This window comes from Oreochromis niloticus, linkage group LG7 (genome assembly GCF_001858045.2).
Source record: "Oreochromis niloticus isolate F11D_XX linkage group LG7, O_niloticus_UMD_NMBU, whole genome shotgun sequence".
Taxonomy (NCBI): Eukaryota; Metazoa; Chordata; class Actinopteri; order Cichliformes; family Cichlidae; genus Oreochromis; species Oreochromis niloticus.
In genome coordinates this window covers 4,983,421-5,006,889 of record NC_031972.2, presented here as the reverse complement: position 1 = coordinate 5,006,889, position 23,469 = coordinate 4,983,421, and the positions used below count along the sequence as shown (strand labels likewise).

At 40.4% G+C, this 23,469-nt stretch overlaps 1 pseudogene; it reads left to right on the top strand.

The window, feature by feature from the left end:
• Nucleotides 1-1,473: 1,473 nt before the first annotated feature.
• LOC109202975 (ATP-dependent RNA helicase DDX54-like) lies at nucleotides 1,474-16,058 on the top strand (annotated as a pseudogene).
• Nucleotides 16,059-23,469: the final 7,411 nt, after the last annotated feature.

Genomic DNA, 23,469 nt, shown 5'->3' with positions numbered 1-23,469 from the left:
TCTTTGAGGATGGAGGCAGCTCTCCTCTGGACTTGACCAGCTGTGTGGTGTTCGGTGTCCAGGTGAGGTCTTCAGAGATGTAGACGTCCAGGTATCTAAAGCTGCTCACCCTCTCCACTTCAAGCCCCGGATAAACAGCGGTTGGTGAGGCCTCCTCTTCATCCTCGTGTCCACTATTATCTCCTTTGTCTTATCAGTGTTGAGGGTGAGGTTGTTGTCCTCACACCATGACACTAGACCGGCCACCTCTCTCCTGTAAGCTGCTCCGTCCCCTCCAGTGATGCGACCAATCACTGCAGCGTCGTCCGCGAACTTCAAAATGATGTTATCTTTGTTGGAGGTGACACAGTCGTGGGTGTACAGGGTGTAGAGGATGGGACTGAGGACACAACCTTGTGGAACGCCAGCGTTTGTAATAATGCTGGCTGAAGTCCTGTTGCCGATCCTGACGGACTGGGGCCTGCCAGTCAAAAAGTCCAGTAGCCAGCCACAGAGGGTGGGGTGCAGGCCGAGTGTTGCCAGCTTGTGAGTGAGTTTGTAACGGATGACTGTATTGAAGGTGGAGCTGTAATCAACAAAAAGTACTTTGATGTATAAGCCTTCGTTTTCCAGATGGGAGAAGGAATAGTGAAGGGCAGCACCAATGGCGTCTGATGTGTAATTTGCAGTTAGTTAGGTGCTGTATAAAAACCACATTAAATTCTGTAAACCAATCAATCAATCAATCAATCAATCAATCAATCAATCAATCAATCAATCAATAAGTCACACACACACACTTAAAAAGTAAAATTGGGCTGGGCACACATGAGCCAGGTGAGGAAACACTATCACAGGGAGCCGTCTGCACCGGGAGCCGGTCACAGACCGCAGCCTCCAGGCTGGGCACACAGCAGGAGGGAGGCAAAGAAGCCCCCCAGCCAGGCTGAGAAGACCCACAGAGCCCCAGCAGCCACGGTCGATCACAGCCCCAGTGCAGAGAGCCCCCTCCGAGGAAACACTGGAGATATGACCTAATAATCCAATCCAATCCAACTTTATTTATATAGCACTTTTAAAAAGAACAAAGTTGACCAAAGTGCTTTCCAATAATAAAACAGAGATAGCAGTTAAAAACCATACATTAAGCATACAATGAAATCAATAAACAAAATAAATATATAATTGAAAAAGAAGATAAAAATAAATCAGTGTATATATTAAATATCAAAACATGAGTAGAATAAACAATAAGATATACAATGAATAAGATTAACAAAGTAAAAAGATTAAGAATGACCAACAGCTGACTAAAAACTGACTACAAACTGACTCTGATAATACTCCTAGAAAGCCTTTGAAAAAAAGTGTGTTTTTAAAAGTGATTTAAACATTTCAAGTGTTGGGGCCAACCTAATATGGAGGGGCAGTTTGTTCCATAGTTTGGGGGCCACAACAGCGAAAGCTCGGTCCCCTCGGTGTTTCAGTCTCGACATGGGGACAGCAAGGAGCGACTGGTCAGATGATCTGAGAGACCTTTGTGGAGTGTATTGGTGTAAAAGGTCTGACAGGTAAGAAGGAGCCAGGCCATTTAAGACTTTAAAAGCAAGCAATAAAATTTTAAAATGAATTCTAAAATGGACAGGCAACCAGTGTAAGGAGGCAAGAACAGGGGTAATGTGCTCATGTTTGTGTGTCCCTGTCAACAGGCGAGCAGCAGCATTCTGGACCATTTGTAAGCGTGATAGTGAAGCCTGATCAATACCAATATAAAGTCCATTACAATAATCAAGGCGAGTGGTCACAAATGCGTGCAAAACTCTCTCCAAATCACAAAAAGAAATAAAAGGTTTTACTTTAGAGAGCTGCCTCAACTGAAAAAAGCTTTTCCTCACCACTGTATTTACTTGTTTGTCCATTTTAAGAGCTGTGTCAAATTTTACTCCAAGGTTGGTGACAATTGATTTGACACACGATGTAAGAGGACCCAAGTCAGATGGAGGGACACCAGGTCCATTCGGCCCAAATATAATGACTTCAGTCTTCTTTTCATTAAAGTTTAAAAAAATTCAGAGCCAGCCATGCTCTGATATCCTTAAGACATTCTAAAATAGGCCTGAGGGGGTTAAGGTCATTGTGTTTCAGCGGTAGATAAATTTGATAATCATCTGCATAAAAATGAAATGAGACTTTATGTTTTTTAATAATATGGCCAAGGGGAAGTAAATAAATACTAAAAAGAAGGGGCCCAAGGATGGATCCTTGAGGTACACCACATGGGAGGGGGGCGGAAGATGAATGAAATTTACCAAGTGAGACAGAAAAACTTCTATCAGAGAGGTATGACTTAAACCACTCCAAGGCAGTGCCTCTAATTCCAACATGATGTTCTAGACGATAAATCAAAATATTGTGATCTACTGTATCAAAAGCTGCTGTGAGATCCAAAAGCACAAGTAAGACAGACTTCCCAGAGTCAGCAGTTAGTAAGATAACATTAAAAACTCTCAAAAGTGCAGTCTCTGTGCTGTGAAGTGCTTTAAAACCAGATTGAAATACCTCAAAAATGTTTTGACTCTCTAAAAAAGTCTGCAGCTGTGAGCACACTTCTTTTTCTAAAATTTTAGAAAGAAAAGGAAGCTTTGAAATAGGTCTGAAATTACTCAACAAAGAGGCATCCAGGCCAGGGCGTTTCAGCAGAGGCTGGACCACTGCCTGTTTAAAAATTACAGGTACATGGCCTAAAGTCAGGCTGCTGTTTATAAGCCTTTGAATATAAGGTCCAATAGTGCCCCAAACTTCTTTAAAAAAGCGAGGGGGAAGAACATCACTGGGAGAGCCAGACTTGATTTGGGTGACAATTTTACCCAGTTTAAATAGAGACACAGGTTCAAAATGGCTAAAAATTGCTAAAGGCGTAAAAATAACAGAAGGGTCATAAGAAGGGGGTAAAATATGTGCTCTAATAGATCAAATCTTCTCCACAAAGAAATTTAAAAAAGCTTCACAAGTTTCAGCAGAAGCTTCTGTACAGTTGGATTGGGGAGGGTTAAGAACAGAGCTTAAAATACTAAATAAAACACGGGGCTTATGGCAGTTGTCACTAATAACACCTGCAATATAGGCGGATTTCTGGTTCTTGACAATTTTCTGATATTTATGCCAGCTATCTCTTAAGATATCATAAGACACTTGTAGCTTGTCTTTTTCCCATTTGCGTTCTGCTTTTCTGCACTCTCTTCGAGCAGCCCGAGTGATGTCGTTCAGCCATGGCTCAGACTTCAATTTAGGCCGCCTGACCTTCAGAGGAGCAACAGTATCCAGAATGATTTGACAAGTAGATAAGAATTTTGCAGTCAGCACCTCAGTGTCGGCACAGACTGAGCGCTCTGAGTCAACATTAAAGGCCTTATTAAAGGCGGTAGAAAACTGGACGGCACTTGATGGTTTAAACATGCGAGAAGCAGTAGGAGGGCCACAGGTAGTGATATTACAGGGAAGAGAAGTTTCAAACAATACAGGCATATGATCAGAAAAGACGACATCATAAATTTGAAGATTATAAACAGGTAAACCATAAGACAAAACCAGATCCAGAGTGTGTCCATATTTATGAGTGGGACCAGTGACAGACTGCAAAACATTAAAAGCATCAAGTAGGTTTAAAAAGTCCTTTGCCAATGGTTTAGTAGGACAACACACATGAATATTCATATCACCCAGGATTAAGACCTTGTCATACTTTGGCATTATTTCAGCCAAGAACTCAGAGAAGTCATTAACAAAGTTCCTATTATATTTTGGTGGACGGTAGATCACCGCACAAAGAACAGGATGACTGCTACCAAGCTCAAACATATTCAGTTCAAAACTGGAGAAAGTGACAGGTGACAGCTGGCGACAGTGAAAAGTAGATTTATAAACTGTGGCCACTCCTCCACCTCCTCCACCTCTGAGCTTGGGATAAAACCAAGCTCAGAGTCAAAAATAACACCCAGGTTTTTCACTTGTAGCGAAGGACATAGTGAAAATGCCTGTAATTTAGACAAGAGTTTCTCTCTCTGAGCCTCAGGACCGATGATTAAAACTTCAGTTTTGTCCTGGTTAAGCTGTAAAAAGTTTTCTACCATCCAAGATTTAATATCTAGAATACAGTTAAAAAGGGCATCCATTGGTCTGGTGTCATCAGGAGACACGGAGATGTACAGCTGAGTATCATCAGCGTAACTGTGGAAGCTCACTCCATGCTTCCTGATGACACCGCCAAGAGGTAGCATATACAAATTAAAAAGTACAGGGCCTAAAACCGACCCTTTTGGGCGTCCCAGTTACATCTAAGATCATTTAAAACCTTTAGGAGAGCAGTCTCTGTGCTGTGGTTCACCCTAAATCCAGACTGAAATATCTCCGGGATCTGTCTATCATTCAAAAAGTCATTAATCTGAGTAAAAACAAGTTTTTCTAAAATTTTACTTAAAAATGGTAAGTTGGATACAGGTCTGTAGTTATTAAAATCATTACAATCCAAATTGCTCTTCTTCAGAAGGGGCCTCACCACCGCCGTTTTAAAGGCAGCAGGGAAGACACGCAACTGAAGAGAGCAATTCATCATGTATAAAAGCTCAGCTTCAAGAAATCCATAAAGTGTTTTAAAAAGTGAAGAGGGGATTGGATCTAAAAGACATGTGGTGGGTCTCACTGTGGAGCTGCTCACCCTCTCCACATGTCCTATTCGCAATTATTTATCATTACCGCTGTCCAAGTGGTCTCATTTCAAAGTTCAAAGCGAGCATCGGAACGGGCAAGAAAGTTTTGATATCAGATGGGCTGGGTTGAGAAACTGGCTTAGAATTCCTCTTGCCTTCAGCATGGCCATGCCCCTCTGACTTCTGGCATCAACAAGGCATTTTTACCCAGGGAAATGTTTATTTCGCTTTTCTGTTTGGACTATTCTCTGTAAATTCCTGAGAAAATCTGAGAAGATCAGGAGTGTCTGAAAAAGGTAAAACAGCCCATCTGTCACCAACAGCAATGCTGCCTTCAAAGTCACTTAAATCACCTTTTTTTTTTTTTTTTTTCTGGCGTGTGATTGACTGATTAGATATTTGCATTCACAAGCAGCTGAATAGGTTAGTGGATAGTGAGTCTGTACTGTGTTATTGTATATTGTTTTTTCAGTTATTGCTCTGGTATAGAAGTTTTTTTTCTTTAAGTAATTTAGTAATTTTCACATCTCCGCTCCGTAAAGCGCAGACATAATAGTAAACATCATTTACATGTCCAGTTTTAAAATGTTTTTAATCTTGTCTGGTAAATTTTTCTTTTTTGTCAGTCACTTACATTTAGGGAAGGAAAGTTTGAAGAAAGGAAATTTGATGTGTATGTTCTAAGATAACTGTGACGTTGACGACCTTTATTATAACTGTATTGGGCATGTTCACTTAACCAACAAAAATAACAAACCAACAAAATAAGAAACATAATTCCTGTTTTATAAAAAGCCACAATGACCAAGCCATCAGTTGCTTTATATGCCTATAATATCCACATTTATTTTTATTCATAAAATTGGAAATGTAAGATATTAATAGATAAATTTACAAAAGAAATTAAATGTAGTTCAATTCAGTTTTATGCATATGGGGCCAAATCACATTAGAAGTATGAGATAAAATTTTAATTTGGTCCATCTGGATGTGATTATAATGCTCCTGTTGTTTCGGGATGATATGCATACATACCATAATAAGTTACCCATTTATTGATTGCTGCTGGCTCCTGGCTCATGAAGACTTGAGGCTTATAGCTGTCTGTGTGAATGCAGCTGAAGATGAAAAACAATTGATTGGTGCAAACAGTGGCGGTCCTAGGCTGTTTGGCGCCCCGGGCGAACACTTCCTCTGGCGCCCCCCCCCCCAACAAACAGCAAACGACTAATACAATCAGAATAGGACAAATCAACAGTTGACACTGACTAATTATTATTGTGCTGAACACGGTCCAAAAGATTCAGTAAGCTACATCAGTGTCTACTGTTTGCTATCAAAGCCAAGTGGCTAACAAACGTAAACAGAAGTTTTCACTATCCCTATTAATTAATGTTATCTTGTTGTATCCCTGTTGTGGCCCGTGCTTTCCTCTATGCCAGGGGTCGGCAACCCGCGGCTCCGGAGCCGCATGCGGCTCTTTAGTCCTTATACTGCGGCTCCGCATGGTTTGGGAAAATAAATTAGAAGTATTTAGCTGAAGTGTATTTTATTTATGTTAGTTCTTTTTAACTCGTAGTTCTAAATTGGAAGATTGTTGTGATTTTGAAATATAAAAATAAAATTATATTCTATTATTTTTTCATCGCTCAAAATAAGAGTCACACTCGCGGAAGCCGGTACACCCGCCGAAACGCCGTGCATTTATCGAGACTTTCAACCCTACGGATCTTCGGATCCACATTATGTCAGCAGCTGTTCTCCACCGTGAACTATGTTAAAGACAAACACCGTGAGTAAACTGACTTCGTATATCCCCGATTTGCGGACTCTGTGCACAGAGGTCCAGGAGCAAAGTCCCATTGTAAATAAATCACGGCAGACCCGACGATGTTTCCATGAACACGCTTTTGAGCATCTCTTTATTGAGCACTTTTCACACACGGTTGCTGTATGCATACAGCCGGCTGTAGCTTTTCAGCTCACAGCCCGACATACTCCACCAACAACACAACAGCACAGATAGCGCAGACGTAAAGGCGGCGAGGCGTGATTGCGGGTGTCGCTCAGGTGCGTCCCACTCCCCTGCAGCGGCGCTGCAAACCACGCCCCGCCGCACGCATTAACCAGGTAAAATACATATTTAGGCAGAATTTTGCAAATATCTATTTTTCATTTTTCAGCAGCATAGTGCTTTTTTCCAATTATTTTTTAAGAGTCAGGTCAAGGCTCCAACAGCCCAAAGGCGATATAAGGGTGGCGGCTGACAACAGTTTTTGTTTGCTACATGGATCATTTTAGTTGAGCTGGGTGTCTTTCCTTTTGTTATATTTCTTTAAGAGTTCAAAATGTGTTAATTACGTAAATAAAATGTAATTTTCTCTGTAGCACTTCATGGATTTCATAAGCAACACACCTTAGTTGTTCACACAAAGCACAAAGGTAAAAAAACAGTATATACAGTGTTATCTTCATTTTAGATGTCAAAAAGTATTTGCGGCTCCCAGTGTTTTCTTTTGCGTGGAAACCGGGTCCAAGTGGCTCTTTGGGTGTAAAAGGTTGCAGACCCCTGCTCTATGCTGTTGCATGCTGGGGCAGCAGGTTGAGGGTCACAGATGCCAACAGACTAAATAAACTGATCCACAAGGCCCGTAATGTTGTGGGGATGGAGCTGGACTCCATTAGGGTGGTGTCTGAGAAGCGAATGTTGTCCAAGATAGGGACAATCATGGATAATACCTCCCACCCATTCCATGACATGCTGGCTACCAGTGTTGGTCAAGTTACTTGAAAAAAGTAATCATTAACTAATTACTGATTACTTCCCCCAAAAAGTAATCCCGTTACTTTACTGGTTACTTATTTTCAAAAGTAATTAATTACTAAGTTACTTAGTTACTTTTTAAAAACACGATTTACAACCTGAATAGGTAATAAAGCGATAGATCTTTCAGCCCAATTCTACTTTTTCTGCATAATCCATCATACAAAATTTAATCAAATGGAAAAGTCTCTTTTTAAAACTTGTTTTATTAGTTTTAATCTTTTAACTTTATACATCAAGCAAAAATTAAATTATATGCAACATTCTCTGGCTGGAAGAAATTTGTTTAACATTTAAACCTATTTTCTGCACATTCCAGCACATAAAATAAAATATTTTTTTGTGTTAACACTCACTCTTTCAAATAAATGCAAGTGAAACACAACAGAAAATAAATAAAATCAAAGACTCAGCGGTCCTGTTGCTCTATTTTCACCTGTATAGCAGGCGGATGTTTGCCCTGGTGCAGGTGTGCCGCAGCCGTCAGTGGAAGAATCCACGAGTTTGTCTGTGAATTTCTCCCACACTCGATATATTATCCATTGTTGATCTGCACACAGCTGTTGCCACGAACGTTGCACTCACTTACGTCATTGTCATGAGACACTCTTGCAAAAAAATCACGGTTTTAGTAACGCAGCGTTCTTAGAGGAAAGTAACAGTAATCTAATTACCTTTTTGCAATAGTAATCCCTTACCCTACTCGTTACTTGAAAAAAGTAATCGGATTACAGTAACGCATTACCCATTTCTGCTGGCTACTCACAGGAGCACGTTCAGTGAGAGACTGAGATTACCAAAAAGCACCACTGAACGACATAGGAAATCATTCCTGCCTGTGGCCATCTCCCTGTACAACTCCTCCATCTAATACACTTACACCCTTTTTATACATGCTCTTTTCTATTCTGTAATATTCTTGTCAATTTTCTTGATATTTATTTATAATCACCTCTGTTAATCCTTGATATTTATAATTGAGTGATCTGTACATATTAGTGCTATTTCTTAAATGTGTAAAATCTGTAATATAATGTATTGTTTGGAGTTTAATCTGTTACTATTTTTACAATTTCTTCTTGGAGCAACTGTAACCCACATAATTTCCTTAGGGATTAATAAAGTGTTCTGATTGTGATTCTGATTGTTTCAGGATACATGACCTGCCATTATCCAATGACACATCTGCTTACCTGTATGCTTACCTGTATCTTTTGCTCGTTTCTCCTCCTCTTCTTTTCTCTCTCTTTTTTTTAAACTGAGCACCTGATGGCTTCGAACTTTTCTTGTCCATCTTCCATTGGTTTTAATTTTGCACTCCAGTATGAACACCCATCCCCCAACCCGAGGATCACCACAACATAACTTAATAAATCTACACCTTAGTTCACAGATTCATTTTGTCTAGGGTTTATTTCTGGGATTTCGCACAACCCAGGATTAAAATCATGAATGGGCTTGGATTTACAACATTATGAATGAAATGTGCTCTATTTGGAAGCAGCCGGCCCCCCTCCCCTGTCGACAGGTTGTGTGTGAGACTTAAGTCTGTATCATAATGTCTGGTGTTTTCGTGTTTGTTGGTTTGTTTTTATTTTGTTTTATTTTGCGAGTTGGTTATTAGATGCTGCTCCAGCCAGCCAGACAATCCCCCGTCGCCCCGCCCCTCTCCTCCCTGTGCCGCAAGCAGCAGGCGCACCTCACAAACGGAGGGGGCCCTTACTCCCAGCAAATGGGCGACAGAAAACCGATCGGTGCCTATGACATCCCCAAAATGCGCTGGCATGATGTCGGGCAGCATGAGTACGAGCAACTTTTTTTTCTTTTGCCGATGCCCGTGATGCCGCCCTGGGCAACCGCCCATGTCGCCCTTATCAAAAACCGCTACTGGGTGCAAACACAACAGAGTAACCATGGAGATGGAGCACTGTCATAATTCCCAGTAGTGGGCTCTTTATATCACACAGGTTCATAAAACGCATCAACTTATCTTTCTGTGGGTAAAGTAAGCAGATCTTTGTGTTTAATGTACTTTTGATAACAGAGGCCCAAACTGAACCTGGTACTCATGTTGTGATTTAAATCCTGAATGCATTTTAATTTGTTAGTATCACTTTAAGCCTCAGTTACTTGTTAAAAGAGAGAGAGAGAGAAAATAAGGCTACATATAATTTACCAACTAAAGCAGTGCATACAATATAAAATCTAGCTAAACCAATAACTCAAATAAAATGCATTATATTTCTACAGTGAATGTAGCATGTAGAAACGTGATTATGCAATATGAAGAAAATATAAGCGATTGTCAATTAACCTTATTTTTTACATGCACACACATCTACAAATATTTATTTGGGCTTTGGAACATGATCATATTCTACAAAATGAACCATAGATGTATTTACAGATATTATTATTCATTGTATCTGTATATTTACATGTACATGTACGATAAGCATGTACATCCTGTGGAATTTATCTTGTCCATTGAACTCACTATCAGCACATGATAGATATAACGGGGCATAAAAGCCATTCATGCACTTACATGCAAAAAGGGACTTTTAGAATGAAATAAGATCTTTATTTTTGTTTTAAAAGCACCATTAAAATGAAGTTTACAAAAGTGTTTCACTGGGCAAACTTAATCAATGTGGCTTTGCTTTATTTATTACAACCTCGGTACAGGATTATTGCATCTACTCTACATGCTAACTTATGTTAATTCAGCTTCTGTGTCAGTGTCTTGGTCTTTCTACTTGGTGCTCTGTCTTCAGACACTTGCTATTCAAACCTTTTGTACTCTTCTCCCAGAAATGTTGAATGATTTAAATGTAAAACCCAAAGCAAAAGTCCTTACAGTCACCTGGATGTTTCCATGGCTTTGAGCATGTTTTCATTTCTTCTAACTTCCATCAGCTGTCATTCTTCCACCTGCGTGTGGATGACAAGCCGGCTCTGCTGCTCCACCTCCTGAGGAACGTAGTGAAGCCTCAGGAACAGACAGTGGTCTTTGCTGCCACCAAACACCACGTGGAGTACCTAAAGGAGGTAAGATAACAGTGTAGTTATAACAGTGATAACACTGATGTTGCTGCTCGTGGTATAGACATCCCTCTGTTGGATAATGTCATCAATTACAACTTCCCCTCCAAGGCCAAACTCTTCTTGCACAGAGTTGGTGAGCAGCTGTATGCAGAACGAACAAAGTGATTCAGCCTGTTCAATTTGAAATGATTAGGCCAGCATTACGAGTATCTTTCCCCGTCTTTTCCCACCAGGGCGTGTGGGACGAGCGGGCCGAAGTGGCACAGCCTATAGTCTGATTTGTCCTGATGAAATGCCTTATGTCTATGACCTCCACCTCTTCCTAGGGCGACCAGTTCAGTTTGCTTCACCTGAACACACACAAGGTAGACTCTACTGCATGCCTGTCAGATGAACAGTTTAACTGATGTGCTACACATTTGAGGTTGCTAATAAACTTTATTTAGTGCTCTTTTTATCTGTCACTGTACTGAAATGTCTGCATTTCTTTTCGTACTCCAGATTCAGAAGGTGTGTTTGGTCGAGTCCCTCAGAGGACCTTGGATGATGAAAGTGCTCATGTGATCACGTCTCATGAAAACTCGCTGGACCTGCAAAATCTGCTCCGTGTCTCAGAGAACGCCTACAAGCAGTACCTCAAGGAGTCGCGGTCAAACCCCTCGCCGGAGTCCATCAGACGGGTTAAAAACGTAGTAAAACACCAGCCAGTGAGGTGATGCGGGCCAAACGCTCTAAAGACACTCGGCTAGTGGACAAATTCAGCAAGCAGAGAGAGGACCGAGCTGCAGAAAGCAGGCTGCAGCAGCCAATCAACCCCACCACTACTGCTGACTGTGACATCACAGAAAAGGAGGAGAGTGATCTAAATGTAAGCATGGGTGAAGTATTGTTTCTTTCTTTCCTCCCTGGATCGTTGTAGTTGCAGGTTCAGATCAGTTTCATAAAGGATTAAGCACACACATTGAACTCCAGGAAATCATAAATCAAAATATGGATATTACCTGTCCACAGATTCATGGTGACGTAACTGCTCTTTTAACTGTTTGGTGACTTCGATTTGTTTTGTGATTGTAGAAATGGTTTACATGAGCTTTTAGCTGAGATTCAGAGGTTTCTGCAGCACTTATATTTCTGACCTCTTGTTATAACCGATTAAATGCGATCTCCTCCCTTTTGCCCCCATTTTTGATGGTGTGGGTGCAAATGATCAGGCATGACGTTCTCATAATAAATGAGATAAGATACTGCAAATAATTATTTCTGCATTTGTGCGATGAATTGAAAATGTGTATGCAATGATACAGTTTTAAAGATTTGGCCTAAATAATTTCTCGAGTGAATGAGCCTAAACATGATGACCTAATCAGTGACACCGTGTCACCTGTGACACACACACACACACACACACACACACACACACACACACACACACACACACACGTATGACTTTGGCGGTTTGAGCTGAAACAATTTCAGTGTTTCAAACCATGTTCCAGGGTTTTTCTTTCACCATTTATGAGGTTTCAAGAAGAAAATAAGCGACAGATATGAATGTTTTTGAAAAATTCTGTAAAGATTAGACGAAAAATACTCAAAAGATAAATTCAATTGGTTTATTATAAACAAGCAAGTCAAAAAAAAGTTAAACAAGTAAATAATGAAACAAGGTAAAATGAAGTAAGAACAAAAAAGTTAAACAAGTAAATAATGAAACAAGGTAAAATGAAGTAAGAACAAAAAAGTTAAACAAGTAAATAATGAAACAAGGTAAAATGAAGTAAGAACAAAAAAGTTAAACAAGTAAATAATGAAACAAGGTAAAATGAAGTAAGAACAAAAATGTTAAACAAGTAAATAATGAAACAAGGTAAAAGAGAGAAAACCCCAACAATCCCCTCTGAGCAAGCACTAGGCGACAGTGGGGAGGAAAAACTGCCTTTAAACGGGCAGAAACCTCCGGCAGAACCAGGCTCAGGAGGGGACAGTCAACTGCCGGGACTGGTTGGGGGGAAGGACAGAGGTGGAGCAAGACGAGGCTACATCAGGTGAAGCAGTAGAGTCCCTCCTCCAGGGCAAGCGGAAGCATTTTTTCTTCTTTTTCATGGACTTTTCCACAAGCGCCTTTTTCTCCAGGATGAGGATTCTCAACTGATCGATTGTTTCTGCATTTTGCTTGTCAAGTTTCTTGCATGTTTGCTCCACCTCTTCTAATGTTGCTTGTTTTTCTTCAAGCTTTTCTTTGAGTTCTTTGGATGTTGCCTCCTGCATTAGCTTGTCCTTGTGCATGTCTGCATTTCTCTCTTGTACTTCTTTGTACATGTCTTCTAACTCCTCATTTCTTCTGTGGATGTCTTGGAGAGTACGCTGCAGGTCGTCATGTATTTTGTCTTGGTGTTGCTTTTGCGCCTGCATTTCAGTGTGTTTGCGCTTCAAGTTGTTGTATTCCAACAATATCCCCTTAGTGAGCTCTGAGTTGTTTCTCGCCATGTGCTCGATCCTTTTCTGCATCTGTGAGCATCTTTTGTCCAGTTTTTCCTTTTCCCCTTCTAGTTCACCTGTTTTGTCTTTCAGTTCATTACAAAACTGTTGCAGTTTTAGATTTTTATCCTCAAAGTCTTTGACAATACGTTTCTCTTCTTTCAATGTTTCTTGCTGTTGCACTTTCTCTTGAAGAAGGACTTTATTTTGGCACAGTGCTTCATCCAACTTTTCTTTCAGCATTCTGTATTTTTCCTCCGTGACTTTGAGTTTGTGCTGCAAGTCTCTTTGCTTTGTCTCCTGTTCTTCCGTCTGTTGGAGGATTTCTTTATTTTTTTTCACAGCTTCATCGAACTTTGTTTGGAGCAGCTGATTCATTTGGTCCATATATTGGAGATCCCATTCTGTCTTCTCAACAGTAGCTTTGCTGTCTTGAAGCTGGTTGGACATCTCCTTTAGTTCCGCCGTCTTCTGCTTGTTTTCTTTAATCAGGAAGACGATCTGCTCTCGGGCTTGTCCAAACCTGATTCCCCAGCCCTCATTAATAATTTCTATGTTGGGCTGGCGTTGTTGTCTTTCCTCCAGGTTTTTATTTTGCGCTTCCATCTGTCTACACTTCTCCTCCAGTTGAAGTTTCTCTTCTTCAGTTTTTTGAATTTTATTCTGGAGGTGGTAGTTTTCCTTCCTACTGTCATGTAATGCCCTTTGGATGGATAAGAGGTCATTTGGGGAAATTGGCCGGCCACGCCAGGAAGGAGAAGCGGCGTGTTCATTTTGTTTTGGTTGGTGTCTTGTTGGATACATGTTGAAGGTTGTACACGACGACTCTGAAAAGCTTTCCAAAACTTTCTGTGGTGAACGTTTGAAGGCTGCAAACACAAATGCTGCGAAGAAACGAACTAAGAATAGCTGTGTCTCACCCCTATTTATGGAAAAAACTTCAAAGGATTAAAGGTTCTTAAGGCGACCTTGTGACATCATCACTCCGTGAGCCAGTGAGATTGTCATGTGAAATTTTGGAATGGGGATATTTTTTTTTAAACTGTTTTCAAATTTAACTTAATATTTGACTGTTTCTTAAATGACCTGTTTAGCTGATTAAGAAATTAATTGCCACGAACATACCTAATGTTATATAACAGACAACAGAAAAACAGACATTTTTCTGTTTTATTTAATTTTTTTAAAATTATCCTACTTTTTATAAGAGGGAACATTGTTTAAAGAATATGTATTTAATTAAAAAACTCTCTATTCATCTAAAGGGTATAACAAAAAAGGTGAGCTTCCTGCTCGAGAATGAAATGACCAAAATAAATGGAGTATTTCTCTGCAATTACAAACTCTGTGTAAACAATCTTGGTTTCAAAATAAAGCTTATGCTTGTGAGATGTCATCAGAGGTGTAAATATTACTGCAGATGTTACTATGTCAAAGTCTCACAATTGTCTTATGTTTATTTATATAGGCAAGACCTACTTTTCACTTTTTTGCTTTGCTTTATGTTCTTAAGTGTATTAGTTCGCCAGCAGCAAGAACATGTACTAGTGTCAATAATAATAGTACGGTGGATTAGAAACCTGCTCACAAGTTGAATAAACACCCAGGATTGTTTCATCATTTTCATTCAAAACCAATATTTGAGTCAAAAAGAGAAAGTTGTTTGTGCTGTCTGATGGAGATGAAGCAAAATAAAATGCAGTTTTGATGTAGCTGATGATGTATACAAACTAGAAGAGGAAGATAGTAGGATCTCTGTATCATGTTTTGTCACTTTGTACCATGTAAATCTTTCCATTTCCACCAGGGGGTGTTTTCAGAGGTGGTAGGTGGTAAAAGAAGAGGTCAGCAGGAAGATGGTGAAGAACGACCAAAGACCAAGAAAAAAAGGCAGTCAGGCAAAGATGAAGAGTATTATATCCCTTACAGACCTAAAGACTTTGACTCTGAGAGAGGGTGAGGCATTAAACTGTTGCATCTGTTTCTTTAAAAAATGTGAATGGCTTTGTGTTTTATGCTGTTTTGTCCTGTGTTACGCGTCGACAGGTCGAGTCTCGGTGGAGAGGGCAGTGCTTTTGAACAGCAGGCCTCTTCAGATGTCCTTGATCTCATGGGAGATGAAGGCGATCGCCTTAACCAGCAGAAAAAAATGATGAAATGGTACAAATTTCCCTATGTTTGACTCAATATCCATAAAATGGTCATTTAAAACTATAATTTAAAGTCTTTTTTCCCCCCTTGTTTTATTAGGGACCGTAAGAAGAAGCGTTTTGTGAGAGAAACGGGAAAAGAAGACCAGAAGAAGAAGATCAAAACAGACAGCGGTCAGGTTATCAGTAACAAGAAGAACAGGAAGAACTTGTATCCTTCCAACAAAAAGCTTCTCTGTGTGCTGCTCTTAATGACCCTCTTCTCTACTCCTATGACAATGTTAAGCTGTATTGTGAAGATGTTGTATCACTTGACAACATGTCAGTTATGAGGAGTGGAAGAAAAAATACAAGATTGATGATAAAGGATCTGGATCAGACGGAGAAACAGGCGGAGGAGGCAGGAAGCCAGCAAGAGGTAGGACGGCATCAAAATGAATAGCACAAACACGTCTGCCTGTTAAATATAGACCATCAGCCACCATGTTTTAACTCAAGTCTAAAAGTAAATACTTAACGTCACTCTTCCAGCCTTGCAAGCTATAACCTCCAACCTCTTTGTTGTGTCGTGCCTCTCCCACGTCGTGGCCATGGCCGACGAGGTCCAAACGTACAGAGCTCCGGTGACCACAAAGCACGCTCGGAGCTGAAAACAAAGGATCAGATCATGAAACAGCGCAAGAAAAAGCAGAAGCATCAGTTCCTGCAGGGCGGGGGGATGAGCAAGCTCCGCTCCAAGAACAAAAAGTGGCTCGGAGAAGTGAAAAAGTCAGGTTTTGGAAGGGGTGGCCATAAGAAAGGCAAGCTGAGGAAGAAGCTGTGAGGAGGACAGAGGGTTGATGGTGTGGAGGACATCACGAGGAAGTAAGCGTCAGAATCACCTGAGAACATTACCAAAGGTTTTCCTGGCGCTTTGTGTGACTGTAGATTAAGGAGACAATGATTTGTGCATCTTTACACTGCAGAAATGCACATCACTTCTTCCTTGATGGCCTGCTGAACTCTGCGTTTGCCACAGAGTTATGTTTAATTATGATCCACTAACCTGGATTTACTACTTGTAAGCATGTTGGCGGTCTAATAAAAGTGTTTTGGAGTACTGAAATATGTCTTATCAAATTGGGAAAATACAGATATTAGGTTCTTAATTTCAAGATTCAAAATTCAAACTGTTTCTTGTCCTGTGTCCAAAGAACAAAAAGGCATTTCTCTGTGCAATGAAATTCTTTCTTTGCTGTCCACACACAGATGCTGATTAATATATACAATAGAAATACAACATATAAAATACAAATAGTACAAATAAATAAATGAAGACAAAAAAGAAGACAAAATATTGAAGTGTGAAACAGAGATGTGTGTAAAAGAGTAATGAGCTTAATATGCAGGATGACCTGATGTGCAAAAGTTATTATTACTGTTCAAAAATAGGTCAGCTGTCCATGAGCCTGATAGCAGTGGGGAAGAAGGAGTTGTTGAGTCTGGATGTTCTGGATTTCACACTTCTGAACCTTCGTCTCGAGGGCAGAAGTGTGAACAGTCCGTGTTGGGTGTGTGTGGGGTCTTTGAGGATGGAGGCAGCTCTCCTCTGGACTTGACCAGCTGTGTGGTGTTCGGTGTCCAGGTGAGGTCTTCAGAGATGTAGACGTCCAGGTATCTAAAGCTGCTCACCCTCTCCACTTCAAGCCCCGGATAAACAGCGGTTGGTGAGGCCTCCTCTTCATCCTCGTGTCCACTATTATCTCCTTTGTCTTATCAGTGTTGAGGGTGAGGTTGTTGTCCTCACACCATGACACCAGACCGGCCACCTCTCTCCTGTAAGCTGCTTCTTCCCCTCCAGTGATGCAACCAATCACTGCAGCGTCGTTCGCGAACTTCAAAATGATGTTATCTTTGTTGGAGGTGACACAGTCGTGGGTGTACAGGGTGTAGAGGATGGGACTGAGGACGCAACCTTGTGGAACGCCAGCGTTTGTAATAATGCTGGCTGAAGTCCTGTTGCCGATCCTGACGGACTGGGGCCTGCCAGTCAAAAAGTCCAGTAGCCAGCCACAGAGGGTGGGGTGCAGGCCGAGTGTTGCCAGCTTGTGAGTGAGTTTGTAAGGGATGACTGTATTGAAGGTGGAGCTGTAATCAACAAAAAGTACTTCGATGTATAAGTCTTTGTTTTCCAGATGGGAGAGGGAATAGTGAAGGGCAGCAGCAATGGCGTCTGATGTGTAATTTGGAGTACTTAGTTAGGTGCTGTATAAAAACCACATTAAATTCTGTAAACATGTCCTATTCACAATTATTTATCATTACCGCTGTCCAAGTGGTCTCATTTCAAAGTTCAAAGCGAGCATCGGAACGGGCAAGAAAGGCGACTTTTAATTGACTTTGAATGTGTTGTGGTTTTTGATATCAGATGGGCTGGGTTGAGAAACTGGCTTAGAACTCCTCTTGCCTTCAGCATGGGTCTCACTGTGGAGCTGCTCACCCTCTCCACATGTCCTATTCGCAATTATTTATCATTACCGCTGTCCAAGTGGTCTCATTTCAAAGTTCAAAGCGAGCATCGGAACGGGCAAGAAAGTTTTGATATCAGATGGGCTGGGTTGAGAAACTGGCTTAGAATTCCTCTTGCCTTCAGCATGGCCATGCCCCTCTGACTTCTGGCATCAACAAGGCATTTTTACCCAGGGAAATGTTTATTTCGCTTTTCTGTTTGGACTATTCTCTGTAAATTCCTGAGAAAATCTGAGAAGATCAGGAGTGTCTGAAAAAGGTAAAACAGCCCATCTGTCACCAACAGCAATGCTGCCTTCAAAGTCACTTGTCTGTGAAGGTTCTCAGTCATCCAGGTCATCGTAGTCGAAGGAGTTTGCAAAGAAAAGCGTCTGGACTTCTTTAAGTTGCTTGAATACGTTTCACCTCTCATCCGAGAAGCTTCTTCAGTTCTAAGGTCAAATGGCCGAGAGTCCCAGATTTAAACCCAGTGGGAGTATCCCCCCAAGGAGGGACAAAGGACCCCCTGGTGATTCTCTAATCACATGCGCCAAGGTGTGAAAGCGGGTGTGGGACCTAATCAGCCAGGGTTTCGGGTGAGCTCATTGTGAAACCTGGCCCCACCTTGTCATGTGAATTCCTGAGGTCAGATGGCCCAGGATGTGAGTGGGCGTTAAGGCGTCTGGGGAGGGAACTCAAAATTGGATTATAGATGGCAGACAGTTGGTGTCGTAAACCACCGCCTCTGTTCAAAGATGGTCGCTCACAGTGGACATAGATGGCCTCTTTCACTCCTCTTTCAAACCATCTGTCCTCTCTGTCCAAAATGTGAACACTGGCATCCTCAAAAGAGTGACCTTTATCCTTAAGATGCAGATGGACTGCTGAGTCTTGTCCTGTGGAGGTGGCTCTTCTATGTTGTGCCATGTGCTTGTGAAGTGGCTGTTTGGTCTCGCCAATGTAGAGGTCTGTGCATTCCTTGCTGCACTGTACAGCATACACCACGTTGTTAAGTCTGTGTTTTGGAGTTTTGTCTTTCGGGTGAACCAGTTTGTGCCTGAGTGTGTTGCTGGGTCTGAAGTACACTGGGATGTCGTGCTTGGAGAAAACTCTCCTGAGTTTCTCTGATACACCGGCTACATAGGGGATGACAACGTTGTTGCGTCTGTCTTTCTTATCCTCCCTCGCTGGTGTCTGATCTTCGTCACACTCAGAGTGTGACCCCATAAATGACTTCCCTAAACCTGCTGGTCTGGAAGTCCAGCAGTTCACCTAAACAAAGGCACTTAGCCTAAAACAGATATACTGTAGATACGTTTATCCTACCATAAAACAATAAGAGAAGGTACGACCTCTCCCATGCTCCCAAGATGTGGGTGTGAATGCCAGAACACTCTGGAATGCACACAGACTACTAAGGATCAAACCCTACAACTAATTATAAAACTCTAAGCATATATGAGTAGATATTTCTAAGCATAAATGACAATCAACAATACAAAACCTGATAAGTAATTTCTTAGTGCAGTGTGTAATACATTTGAGGAAACATTACAAGTGAAGCATAGCAGTATACATTTTCATTGCTATGGTGATGACACCCAGCTCTATCTATGAAGCCAGGTAACACACACCAGTTAGTTAAACTGCAGGAATGTCTTAAAGACATAAAGACCTGGATGGCCGCTAAATTTCTGCTTCTTAATTCAGATCAAACTGAGGTTATTGTACTCGACCCTGAAAATCTTAGAAATATGGTATCTAAGCAGATTCTTACTCTGGATGGCATTACCTTGGCCTCCAGTAACACTGTGAGGAACCTTGGAGTCATTTTTGACCAGGACATGTCCTTCAACGCACATATTAAACAAATATGTAAGACTGCTTTTTTCCATTTGCGCAACATCTCTAAAATTAGAAATATCCTGTCTCAGAGTGATGCTGAAAAACTAGTTCATGCATTTATTACTTCCAGGCTGGACTACTGTAATTCATTATTATCAGGATGTCCAAAAAACTCGCTGAAAAGCCTTCAGCTGATCCAAAATGCTGCAGCAAGAGTCCTGACAGGGACTAGAAAGAGAGAGCAGATTTCTCCTGTTTTGGCTTCCCTTCATTGGCTCCCTGTTAAATCCAGAATTCAAAATCCTGCTCCTCACATACAAGGTCTTAAATAATCAGGCTCCATCTTATCTTAAGGACCTTGTAGTGCCATATCACCCTATTAGAGCACTTCGCTCTTGCACTGCAGGCTTACTTGCTGTTCCTAGAGTATTTAAAAGTAGAATGGGAGGCAGAGCCTTCAGTTTTCAGGCCCCTCTTCTATGGAACCAGCTTCCAGTTTGGATTCGGGAGACAGACACTATCTCTACTTTCAAGATTAGGCTTAAAACTTTCCTTTTTGCTAAAGCATATAGTTAGGGCTGGACCAGGTGACCCTGAATCCTCCCTTAGTTATGCTGCAATAGACGTAGGCTGCTGGGGACCTCCCATGATGCATTGAGTTTTTCCTTTTCAGTCACCTTTTTCACTCACTATGTGTTAATAGACCTCTCTGCATTGAACCATACTTGTTATTAATCTGTCTCTCTTCCACAACATGTTTTTTTATCCATGTCTTCCTTCTCTCACCCCAACTGGCTGAGACGCAGCAGAGCGCAGGTGTGAGTGCCTGGCTTAAAACAGGACATGTTAGCTGCATTTAACCTTCAGTTACTCTTTATATAGTTAGGTAGGAGTCAGATCATGTTTCTTTTTAGCTGAAAAACATTACACTCAGGTAACCTGCACTGTTGAAAACGTGTTTTCTGACGATGTTTGCTACCCTACAATCCGTCCTGCTCTGTAGTAAAATCAGCGACATTTGACCGTCCTGTTGCTCCCATTGAAATTTATACAGCTTATTTAAAATCTACAACTTAAAATTTTCCGTAGCCTACTGTTGTTACCACTGTCCTGTTTGAAATGGAATGAGAGAAGCTGGTTATTTTGTCATATGTGCCGATATTAAACCCAGGAGCCACATTCAGGTAAAAGTGTAAGAACAAATGATCCATCAATAAAGGATTATGTTGGATCAGTGTTTCAATATTTATATCTTTTATTAGATGTACATGACGTTTGGTTATTTGCCTTTTGGTTGAAAGTACACTGAGAGAGGACTTTTTTATTAGTGATCTTAATAGTATTTTTTTTTTCATATTAATGTATTTTTTTCTTCTAATTGAATACAATTTATTTGAGTATGATTGTCAGTCCAAAGAGGGAGAGAGGAAAGAGAGGAACATGAGGAGAAAGTACAAGGTCAGAAAGAAGAAGGTAAAAAAACAGACAGGGAACAGTGACAGGCAAAACAGAAACTGTTAACCTGCTTGAGAGAGTTGACCACCAAAATGTGATTTGCCAACCTCAAGGCGAGGCGACATAGCAGTAAATCTTTTCATACATAGTATACATTGTACCATAGGCAAAGTTGCCTCCATTTTTATATATTTTTTTTAATTAATATTTTGTACATTTGTACATTTCAAGGACTCTATTTTTTGGAGTGTATGTTTTATGTATCTGTATTATATTATACATACACATTAAAAGTGAATCTGTCCAAAAATCCACTCAGTTTACCTTTTGCTCACTATGAGCATCATTCATTATTCTCCCCCAGTAATTAAGGTTAGTAAATGTTTTGGGGTTTTTTTGTTCCAATCCATTCTTCTTTTGCAGCATTTAAATAAACTTTATCAGATTTGATGGTTTTCTTACAGACTTTTTAAAAACATGTTTTGCTTTTCTTTCACAAATGTGGGGATTAAATTATATTAAAATGTACAAAACAGTGATGTCATAAAGAGACTTGATGAATTTTAGAGCCTTATGATTTAATAAAGAAATTTGCAGACTTGCACAGAGATGGTAAAATTATGATGACTGATAACAGAGACAAAGACAACAGACGACGAGGACAGGGAGGAACAGGGGTTTAAATGCACCAAGGAGACAGTCAGAGAGAACTAGGGACAACTAAGACATTTAGGAATGCAGAGATAGGGAAGAAGTCTCATGGTGACGAGTAAAGTTTATCTTGCCTGCCTGGGCAGCTCAAAGTACCAAAAACATTGTACTTGTCATATGTAGGTGAGTATTTATTTTTCTGACTACTTTTAGTTTTACTACCCATACTAATATCTGTTCTAGAAAGTAGTACTGGAAAATGAGCAATTTGAGGAAAGTTATTATTTCATGTCACTGCATGCCTTCAAACATTAAAATTGATTTGAGCCTAAACAATAACAAAGGCAGTCCTAATGGTCTATCAATCGCACACAAAGAGATGAAGGACTCAAAACCATACAATTTATACATAACTTATAGCACCGGGGTGTTTCGCCCGAGTGCAGATGTCAATAAGCTGTTCACGGTATTTCAGCACTGAGTAGGAGGAGCAAGAATAACGAGAGTTACATTTTCTAAGTGGCAAATTATTTCAAATGTAGCGTTTCTATCAATTCAACAAATATGAACAACCATGCAAATTGTTTGTGTGCACTTTGTTGCATTGTGTGTCTGCCAGCTAAAGGTCCAGCTGCTGTATCTCACAAGGAGAGCAAAGAGTGCGGCATGAAGATGAATAAAAGTTAAGAGAGACAGGAAAGCAGAGAAGAGGAAGAGGTTATATTTGAAGGTAAGGACTGCTCAAAAGCATCTGATAAACTTCAGTAAGTCCTCATGTTTTTCAATGAGATATTGGATTTGTATATGGTGTGAAATTATGTTTTTATGTATATATATTGTAAAATATACTGAAAACAAAAGCCTACTGACTTTGTGTTATTGAAGGGTTTCGAGAAAATCCTCTGCAGATTAGTGCAGGACAAACAAGCTCTTGCAGTAATGTGGTGGGTTTAAAGTAAAGCCCATGGATTGGTGTACAGTGATGTGGTGTTTCTGGTCAGAGTTAGGTTACATAAAGGGTAGCAGAGATAAATGTGAATTTTAGCGGATGACTCATGTCATCCCCTAAAATGTAAATTCTGTAAATTCCACCTTGATGCCAATGTTATGCTGCCTAGTATAACAACAGCATAAACCAGAATAGCTCATCTGCCTGACATCTTGTTGAATTCAGTTATGCACATCCACAAAGGGCACTTTAAGAGCCGTTTAGGGGCCTCGGGCACTTAAATGGAGCCAGGATGCAAAATAACGCAATTAAAAGCTTAGTGCTGGTCTAAGAAGGAGCAGGTAAACTAACCCACGCTGGGAGACTTTAGTCGATCACATAAGTTTTGATGCTTCACCACTGGTGGGGAAATATTTAAATTAGTTCATTTTTGGAAATTATATCCAAATTCAAGGGTTTAATGAAAATAATTCATACTTGATTAAACTTTATAAAACAATCCAAAATATTTTTAAGAAAATTGTCCTTCACTGAAATTTCCTTTTTCATTCAGATAAGTAAAAATTCAAAGAAATCACATTTTCTTTTTTTTTTTCCTTTCTTTTTTTGCCTGTAGCAATCAGAATTATTGTCTGAAGGCCAAGAAAAATGCCCAACAGATATATTTTCCCAAGTGGATCCTGTATCTAAGACATGAACTCTGATCTCTCCCCTGACGTTACTATTTTTTCTGTTCAAGTGTGGAGTTAGTAAAATTGTACTTCAGAATCGGCTTTACTTACAAGGAAATTATTTCCGGCAGAGATGCTATAGCCAGAGGGAAGTAATAAAGGGCAAATACTTCATTACTGTACATAAGCAGAATTTCCAGGTACCTGTGCTTTACTTGAGCATTTC